Below are 10,542 nucleotides of genomic sequence, written 5' to 3' on the forward strand. Positions count from 1 at the left end.
ACACTTAAAAGCCTGCGTGTTCCTTTGCCCAGACTAACTGCATACAGTTAACTCACTTTCACCTCAGAGCAAGTTCAAACTATGCTGTGGTCCACAGGAATCATGCAGTGAGATTTCAGCTAATAAGGCAGAAGGTTGACTCACCAGAAGAAGGCATTCTGATGGAGACAAACCCAGGTTGCACAGCAACGCGCTGGGCCTAACACCTTTGGTATATCAACCGATTCTCACAGTGGATTTCTTTTTTCTTTCTTTCTTTCTTTTTTTTTTTTTGGCAGTTTTTCAACTTTATTAGCCTGGACTCCTCCTTGCCAGGCCCCAGGGGCTGGTCCCTGTGCACAGTGAGCAGTACTGAGGTTAGACAGGTTTGGCCTCTGGCTCTGGCAGTTTGAAACAGCCAAGCCAAAGGAAAAGGTGCAAAAGTCCAAATGTTGGCACTTCAGGTGTGGCCAGTACCCAGCCAGGCCACAAGGTGGACCAGCGCACCATGGTCCTCTTTGGGCAAAGGGTCCACTATGGCAGCATTCCTTCCTGGACAGGTGTTAGGAACAGTTGGTGATCCTAGCCAGGAACTGTTGTGCCCACCACTCATCCAGGTCAATAGGTACAAAGTTCTGCAGCCGGGGATCAGGAGTGCTCTCTACATACTGCACAGGCTGTGGGCCGCTCTCATCGGCAGGCCCGCTATCCAGCTGTCGCTCTACCTGCTGCCAGGCTTCGGACACAAATTGGACGTTCTCCTCGTAGGCCAGTCTGTAGGTCTCTTGGGCTCCCTCGAGGGATGGAGATGTAGTGAGGGGCCGCCGGCCATTCACTCGATTGAACACAAGCCTCGGCCCTGGACTTGCCAGGGGCCAGGGTCCCTGAGGCTGCACCGAGGGCTGCTCGCGCGCGTGTGTAGCGCGGTCGGCGGAGCGGGCTGCCGGCATTTCAGGAGCACGCCGAGACTGCGCTCTACTTGCTGCTGCGTGGGACCTGTGCGGTGCTATGCGACCAGCTTGCTGGGCCCCTTGGTGATGGTGTACATGGTGCGCCGTACCGCCTGCCTCTGGCAGCGGCTAGATCAGGTCAGGCACCCTCCACCAGCGTAGCTCTTCACAGTGGATTTCTTGTGAAGCCATAAGCACTCTGCCTTGCTGCAAAATTATGCAGGGTATGGAGAAGTAGGCCCAACTTTTTCTCATGTACTGGTATATTGGGTTTTCCCCACCGCTCTGGGGCATCTCCAGTGGGAAACTCACGCAGTCAGTAACCTTGGTTCCCACAGTCTAATCTCCACTTCTGTTCCTGAGACAAACTCTTTAGCCAGCTCCCTGCAGTTATCTTCTACTTGGCAGGACATTTGTCGAGGAGAGGAGTCTTCATACGGCTCACTTTCCACACCTCCTAGAATAGGGGTGGTGCGTCCCAGTCCTGGCTTGTTTCTTAGTCCTTCCTGATAAAGAGACTGGTGTCCTAAATTCTCGTACAAGTGACTTAGGAAAAGTGCTTCCCTCAGTTAATCCCCTGCTTTACCCTAGAAAAGCTCTTGAACCCCTTTCACATGGATGGCATGAAGGCCAAGCGCCACCGTTTGACTCTGGTGCACTAGATTTTGTAAGATCATGAATTTTGTATTATATTGCCATAAATCCCCCTTGTCCTAAACACGTTGGGTATAATAGATATAATTTTCAGATCTGAAAAGTCCCCTAGTGACCTTTGGGATGGTTCTTTCCAGTCATGGGGACTTCAAGGTGATGTGATTACTGGTATCTCTCTGGGTTTATCTGCCTACTCTCCAGGTGAAAATATAGTGAGACCTCAAAGAAGAGGGCACCCATCTCTAATGCCCCCATGGGGCTCTCATTTCTGCACTAACACCTGTTAAGAAGGGGACATGGCATACCCAAAGGTGGGTGAATTTAGGCTGAGGAAGGGGGCAGAGGAAGATGGGAAGGGTGCATGGAGTCTAAGACTGGAAATCAGAATGCTCAGCCCTCACCCATCACTGACTATTAAATCAGTGTGTGCCTCCAAATACTTACTCATTGAGCTCAGTTTTCTCATCTGTAGACCTAGTGCTGGAATGAGGCTATGCACAGCCCCTCCTCAGGATTTGTCTGCCTCTGTCTCACGCCCCCTGTCGAGGGCACAGTAAGTCTCAGCTGTGATTTTGCAGCCTAGGGGACATCTTTTGTAGATATGGGTTCAAAAAATTGCTTCACAGTTCAACAATCTGAGAGGTGACACAGGCCCATCCTGGAGGGTGTGGGCATCCCTTTGTCAGGGAGATGGGATAGAGGCAAGATCACAGGCTTTGGGGAAGATGGGTAACTCCCTCAGACTGACATGGGTTTGGACCTGTAGGTAGTGCAAGACAATACACACATGCTGATGTGTATATGTGTGAACATGTATTATGTTCTCTTACAGAAAAATATTTTGTAAATAGTAAGAAAAAAATCTAGCCCAAATGCCCATTCCCTAGTGATACTCATCAGTTGGTCATTTTACCAGTGACTTGAGATATAGTGTCTGGCTTATTTGGGTAATTTTTAAATATATGTTGCAGATTTTTCACAAATATTATCACTTTTGGGGTTGACAACATAGACTCACTTGAGGAAAAGTCATTGGGACATTGACAGTCTGAATTTCTTCTTATAAAGTCATAGAAGGTTTAACTTGCAACTTTTTAAAACTGCGAGCCAATAAGTTTCTGTTCATTGTACATTAACCAATTTATGGTATTTTGTCCCTTTAAGACAAAAACAGATTCTGACACCTTCATAAAATACACTCTTTCCTTGTTTACACAACCCTAAGGAAGGCGGCGCTATCCCAGTGTGGACTGGGAAGACAATTAGGTTCATTTAGAACCAGATTACCATTTTTATTATGTTCCTTTTGTTTGCTTTTTTTCCAGACAAGGTTTCTCTGTGTAGCCCTGGCTGTCCTGGAACTCACTCTGAAGACGAGGATGGCCTTGAACTCAGTGTGATCAGCTGTCTCTGCCTCCCAAGTGCTGGGAATGAGCCACCACCATCCAGCTTTGTTTGTATTTTATGGCTCAATTTCATTAAAAAATAAGACCCAGACAGAAACTACTCTGAAAGCATGAAAATCAGGTGTACTGTTTACTTTTCAAAATGCAGGCTTTCTTTTCATTGGTGAGTGTGGGAATAATGAAATTGATCTTGTTATGCCAGCATCACAGGACTCCTAAAGAAGACCACCACAAAGCTGGAATCTGATGCAAACACACTGAGGTGTATTCAAGCTAGCTGGGACTACAATCCAACACACCTTTGCAGTGGATTGGGGAGAACAGCCCCAAGGCTTCAGGCTAGAGGATTTTAAAGGGAAAACCACAAGCAGGGTGGCACAAGCTTTGGGATTGCGTAAAGTATACAATTTTTGAAGTTGTTGTTGGGGTACTGGGAATTTCCAAACAGTGACTGTCAGCAGACAGGAATTTTAAAACAGCACTTAATCAGATGCCTACAAGGGTGTTCAAAGCAAGCAGATACTGTTTTGTCACTTTGACCAGGGCAGGAACAGTTCCTTGGAAGTTTATGACTTTATGACTTTGCTGGGCTACATTCATCTCTTTAGTTAGGTCCTGTCTAAAATGGAGCTCTTTTTTTAAAATGAAGTTTGTTAAGCTCCTTCAGCCTTACCTTAACTGATTATTCTGTGAGATCTCTGCATGGACTTGCTTGTTCCCAATCTTGTGTCTTGTCCTACTAATAATATAGAAAGCTGAACTCGGGATATAGATGGGGAAAAAGAGACAGTTTAACTCTCTTAAATCACAGAATCTGTCTTAGTGGGGAACATACACATCCAACATGATCCAGGATTACCCTCTGTATGCTGTGATTACCATTAATGAATAAAGAAACTGCTTTGGACCTATAGTAGAGCAGAACTTAGGTAGGTGGGGAAAAATAAATGGAATGTTGGAAGAAAGAAGGGCAGAGTCGTAGAGACTCCATGTAGCCACTGCCACATGGTGATATACAGATTAATAGAAGTGGGTTAAATCAATATAAGAGTTAGCCAATAAGAAGCTAGAGCTAATGGGCCAATCGGTGATTTGATTAATACAGTTTCTGTGTGACAATTTCGGGTCTAAACTAGCCAGGCGGCTGGGAACCAACAAATGACCTCCTCCAACAAATTCTCTTTCTCTGACACCAACAAATGAATATGCAATATGATATTACAGTTTTCAGGGGCAATACAATTTGTAAAGCCCTGAAGGAAGCTGCTGGGAATTGGCCCAAGTTTTTGAATACCTGCTTTACATCAGTCTCGTTCCATCTATTCAGGTCAGGAAGTGTCACACTCACAGATAACACAGGCCCCACCAGCCTTCAAGAAGGAAGTAAACATGATGACTCCCTCCCCACCTCATTCATAGAGGACTGGGCTGTAGTAACTTGCCCCATATCAGAGTGTAGATGAGAGATGGTCCTTCATCCTTTCATATAAGACTCTTAGTTTAGAAATATTTTGAGGGCTGAACCTGGTACTAAATCCTCTAGTAGTTTCTGATATGCAGGACCCTAAGGCGGGAGCATCACTTAAACCAACCTGGGCAAAAAGGGAGTGCAAATCTCTAAATTTTTAAATCCAAAAATAATAAACAATTCTCAGTCCATGTAGAGAACCCTTTCAGATTGGTGTGCTGTAGCTGCTCATTGGCCGTCAGTCACCTGGGTTTCAGTTTCTTCTCTGTTCCTTCTAACGTGTAATGACAGTTGAAATTCCACTTATGCATTGAGAGAGGAGAGGCTTTGGGGGATAGGTACAGTCGTGCACTTACAAAGGTCAGAGAACAATCTCAGACACTGCTTCTCTCTTTCCACCTTGTTTGATGCCTGCTATCATTACCTACTGCATGCCAGGCTACCAGCCCTTGAGCTTCAGGGGATTCTCCAATCTCCACCTAGCCTGCTGGGATTTTATAGACATGCATTGTGACCCTAGTTTTGCATGGGTTGTGGGTTTTCAGAGGTCCTCATGGTTGCATGGCAAGTTCTTTACCTACTGAGTCTTCTCCCCAGCACCTATATTGGTGTTTAACTCTAACTCTGTGTTTGAAATAAGATATAACAGTCCTTAAATCAAATGAGATCCTCAGAAATGGTAGTCTATACTGTGTAGTTTTCTCTTCAGGAGCAGTGTGACTTGGACTCTTTAGGAGTGGGAGAATCTGTTCTGTATGATTTAGAGTCTTTATGGGTGGGAGAGATTATACTGTATGGTTAGGGCTGAAAGACATTTAGTTGGACTTCATTGGCTGAGGCAGCTGCTTCCACATCCACCCATCCACTGCTCACTGCAGCAGCTCTTAGGAGTACTTTGGTTGTGGGAGCCCACAGGAGTGGTTCTGCTCCACCTTGACTGGAGGTCAGAGATTTCTGGCCTATTCTTGCTCCTTCAAGGTTACAGACAAGATGTTTGACTTAAGGTGTGGCTACTAACAAGTTGTCTTGTCCTAGGGTATGGTTACTTGGTGTTTTGGGTATTAAGATGACCCACAGAGGTAGATCTGTTCCACCTTGACCAAAGGTCAGAGAAATCAGGCCTCTTCTTGCTCCTTCAAGGATATAACAGGAGGTTTGACCCAGAGAGTGTCTGCTTACAGGATGCTTGACCTAAGGTGTGGTGGCTGCATGTCCTGCCTAAATAAAAGAATACTTAACTCAGGATATACTTGCTTGATGCTTCATGATGAGGGAATGTCATATCAATCTGTTGCTTTCATTGGTTAATTAATAAAGAAACTGCTTGGCCTGATAGGTTAGAACATAGGTGGGTGGAGTAAACAGAACAGAATGCTGGGAAGAAGGGAAGTTAGGCAGACACCATGCCACTCCTCTCCGGGGCAGACGAGATGAAGCTCTGGCCCAAGATGGAAGTACGCTAGAATCTTCGGGTAAGCCACCACCTCGTGGTGCTACACAGATTATTAGACATGGGTTAGCAAGATATGAGAGTAAGAGGCTAGAGCTAATGGGCCAAGCAGTGTTTCAATTTGTGTGTTGTTATTTCGGGGCATAAGCTAGCCAGGTGGCCAGGAGCCAGGCAGCGGAACACAGCCCACAGCTCCCACTACAGCTTCAGGTATTGAAGAGGTAATTGCTCTGTTTGTTCTTTGCATTATGTTAAAGCAGTCTTTTGCCTTCTCACATCCCCCTTTTTGGATTGGGGTAATAATCATATGGAAAATAAACACGGCTGATTCAGTATTCACTGAACTGCCCACCCAACTCTATTCTGTGTCTCTGTCCTTTTCTTTCGCATCTCTGTTACTTCTAATCCACATGCCCCTACCCTTGAATGTGCAAATCCCGTAGCTGGACCTTGACATTTGGCAAAGAAAGTGATAAGGAAACAGAGTTCATCATTCATTTTTAAAAATTATTTATTTATTTATTATGTAGACAATATTCTGTCTGTGTGTATGTCTGCAGGCCAGAAGAGGGCACCAGACCTCATTGCAGATGGTGGTGACCCACCATGTGGTTGCTGGGAATTGAACTCAGGACCTTTGGAGGAGCAGGCAATGCTCTTAACCTCTGAGCCATCTCTCCAGCCCCATCATTCATTTTTTTCATTTAGTTCAGTAATGTAGATCAAGACATTGAACAACAGTATGCATGCTGGGAAACTCTAGAAAACAATAAACTATCAAAAATGGACCCAGTTCCTGCAGGTAAATGTGTCTTAAGGATGTTCATAGTTTCTGTTTGCTTTTAATTAGTTCCAATAAATATTTGGGAATGTTTTTAATGCAGGAATTAATTCCATATGAGACATTCAGTAAACTATTTGTTCAAAAATATTTCAGCTATATTTCTATAAATACCTCCACTGGAACAATGTTAAGTGTCTGGCTGGAGTTTTAAATAGCAACTCAAGACAGGCAAATATATAACAAATATAAATATACCAAATAAATATGCAATTGCTAAGAATAATGTTGATTGACATGAGTTAATAAAATTACTTTTCCTGTGTTCAAGCTGAAAATGAAAAAGTAACAGCAATGTCATAGAAGCAAAATATTAGAGATAATTAGCAAGTTGAGACTTATAGACTTGAGTGCAGCACAGTGCTTCAAGTTGAAACCTCTTCTACAGCTGAGACTGGGCAGATGTAAGCAGCCTCTCTCTGGGATATTTTTGCATTCTCCCGTAGTTGAATCAAAGTTGCTACTTGACTCACAGTAGTCACTCGTCAGACTATAAACAAACAGCTGGAGGGATGTGAAGCACAGTGGTCCACATCTGCAGGTGCTTCATGAACAAACATGCATGCACACCTGTGACCACAGATTCTGAGAAAATACCTGTTCAACTGCCAACATTAGTGAGATGAAAACAGGAATATCATAAAACTATACATATTAATAGCAGGAGAAAGCCTTGAGGACAAATATTTTCAAGTGTGGTTCCTTGGTTCTCTGAATCAGCAGAAGTTGGGGCAAGATGTAAAATTCTAGCACCCTACCCCAGCTTCACTCGGTTGTAATTGTTCACCATAGTGCCTGAAGTATGTTTTCTAACAGGTGGCTCTGACATCAACCCATATATCTGCTGTAGTTTGAGATCCACTGAGAGTCGATACTCACGTAGAGTGTGTCCACAAGTGTGAAGAACAGAAATGTCCATTTATCTAATTTCTAAAGATATATAAAGTGAACAGATATAGCAGAGAGGCTGAGGAGGAGGCAAGGAGTGAGGGAAAGAGATAGTACTGACTTTGGTCCTTGGGCAGTCTTTCAAGGAGGTAGCCCAAACCTTCTTTGACTTGCTCTTCTGTACTCTGTCATTCACCAACTGGGCTGGGTCTTGTTCGCAGGAGGACAGGTGGAGGTGAATTAACTACTCCAGTGGACCCCAGCCAGGCTCTAAGCAGCATTTGCTTTCTGAGGCTGGAGGACGATTCCTGCTGCAGCTGTGCAGAGTAAAACCTTGGCATCTGCAGCTCCATTTTGCATCTACATCCTCTGCTCTGGAGCATTTTCTTCCCAAATCACCTTGGACTCCAGGAACAGGTCTGATGGATAAACATCTTGTACAAGCATCAAAACTAGTGACCAGACACCTTTCTATGGACAAAACCTACCCGTGCTGGATAGCTTATGTCAGTCTGACAGAAGCTAAGGTCATCTCAGAGAAGGGAACTTCAGGTGGCCAGGTGCTTCCATGGGGCTGTAGGCAGGCAAGACTGTGGGGCATTTTCTTAATTAGTGATTGGTGGGAGAGGGCCTAGCATATCCTAGGTAGTGCCACCTTTGGTGGTCCTGGGTTCTGGAAGAAAACAGGCTGAGCAAGTCATGAGGCACAAGGCAGTAAGTAGTGTTCGCCTATGGCCTCTACACGAGCTCCTGTCCCAGGTTCCTGCCTCACTTGAGTTCTTCCCTTGTTTCCCTCTGTGGTGGACTGTTGCCTGGAAGAGTGAGCAGAATGTACCCTTTCCTCCCCAGGTTGCTTTGGTCAGGGTGTTTCATCCCAGCAACAGTCACCCTGAGACACATTACCTGAGCCATCTTGCAGTCAGTCATCAGGCCTTGGGTCGGTGCCTTACAAGACAGGGCTGATGCTGTGCTTGGATGCTTGAGATAGCTCCAGTCACTGAAATCCCCACTCTGCTTTTTAATCAGAATCTTTTCTGTTTCCTCCCGTTTATTAAACATAGATTCTTTTCTCACACAATATAATCTGAATACATTTTCCTTCTTTCTCCTCCTCCCAATTCCTTCCTACCCCCTCTTCCATCCAGACCCACTCCCTTTCTAGCTCTCATTAGAAAAGAACAGGCTTCTAAGAGATAACAACTAAATATAACCAATTAAAATACAGTAAGATAAAGAAAACTATCATATCAATATTTGGACAACCCAAGGCAACACAAAAATAAAAAAGCCCCAAGAGACGGCACAAGAATCAGAGACCCATTCGTTCACAGTCAGGAGTCCCATAAAAATACTAAACTGAAAGCTATAGTATGTATGCAGAGGTCCTGGTGCCGACCGGTGGAGGCCCTGTGACTGCTGCTTCAGTCTCTGTGAATTCATATGAGCTTTGCTCAGTTGTTTTAGAGGCCTGTTCTCTTAGTGTCCTCTGTCCCCTCTGTCTTCCCCCTTCCTGCCCCATCTTCCTTGGGGTTCCCTGAGCTCCGAGGGGGATGATTTGATGGAGACATTTCATTTAGAGCTGTGTCTGTTTCTCTGCACTGTCTGTCCATCTGTCTGGCTGTAGGTCTCATATTTGTTCCCACCTGGTGCAGGAGGAAGCCTCTGTGATGACGGCTGAATAAGGCACTGATCTAATCGTCATTTCTCTTTGGTTTTGGTTGAAGAGCTACTGATCTGCTTTGTTGTGATCGCCTTGTTCCATGGCTTTGGTCTCGGGTAAAACCACCACAGTGCCGAAGCCTTCAATACTTGGGCCTTTGGGGAAATTAAAAATTCAAATTACTGCTGGTTGTGCTAATAACATCAGTAGGATTTGCAGTATGGAAATCCCTAGTGACTTTGTAATGAATGGGCAGAAACCAAAGTGCACTAACTCCAGACCTGAATAGGAATTGAAGTAGGGGAGATATCTTGTAAACTGCAAAGTGCAAAAGGCAGCTAGAAAGTGGGATGAAGACATGTTGAAGTGAGGATGGCAGTTGGGAGATTCGAAGTTGAAAGAGATTGAAGTTGTTTATATGTCAGGTGAAATAAGAGAAGATGCTTAAAAAGAGAAAGGAGACACTGATCATTACTTATGTTGTACTATGTCCCTTTTGTTTGCGTTTATTGTTTCCTCCCAGTTCAAGAACACTCCCTCCCCTCCCAGAATGCTTTTCGGGGGATTTATTCTGTTCGTTTATTAACTCTAAGCAGTTAGTGTATCCAATATGGCAGGTGCTTCATAACTATTTGTCAGACGACGGAGTTAATGGGTTTTCTAAGGAACCGAGAGGAGGGGGAAGATAGAAGGAGCCACTAATATAGTGCACATTTGTTTCCACAGCTCTTCCACCCCGGGAAGTGAGGTAGACTTAAGTCCTCATTGGTTTCCCACCTGCTGTGATACGATGATGTGCACACTCTCTTTTCCATTTAGTTCAGATCTGTGATTTAAATACCAACACATAGTCATCCCGTGCATACTACTGTCTTCTAAGTAGCTTAAACATATCTGTTAGGTCTTTGTTCCTGGATCCTTGGCTCCAAGCTGGCACACGACGCCTGAAAGAAGCCTTAAGGTGCAGGCTAAGCTCCGGAACACTATCAATCACAGATTTCTCGAGAGGACCTGCTAGGTCCTTCACGTACGGACTGTGGTGAAGAGACAGAACGGAGGGAAGGCTGAATCTGAGAAAAAGGCCCGTGCCGTCAAAAGCCGAATTGGACTTTTATCACTCCACGGGGAAATAACAGCTCTGGGGAAGTAGGCGCTCCAAGGCTGGAAGAAAACTATTACCTTCACTTTTCCCTTAAGCGCAGGGCTTGAATCCGGCTGCGCCTGCGCGAAAGGCCCTGAACCGCCT

At 44.9% G+C, this 10,542-nt stretch overlaps 1 pseudogene; it reads right to left on the minus strand.

Annotated features, from left to right (window-relative positions):
• Nucleotides 1-357: 357 nt before the first annotated feature.
• On the minus strand, nucleotides 358-1,027 carry LOC142847042 (MAPK regulated corepressor interacting protein 2 pseudogene; annotated as a pseudogene).
• Between the last annotated feature and the right edge of the window lie 9,515 nt (nucleotides 1,028-10,542).

The sequence above is a fragment of the Microtus pennsylvanicus genome, chromosome 3 (genome assembly GCF_037038515.1).
Source record: "Microtus pennsylvanicus isolate mMicPen1 chromosome 3, mMicPen1.hap1, whole genome shotgun sequence".
NCBI classification, from domain to species: domain Eukaryota; kingdom Metazoa; phylum Chordata; class Mammalia; order Rodentia; family Cricetidae; genus Microtus; species Microtus pennsylvanicus.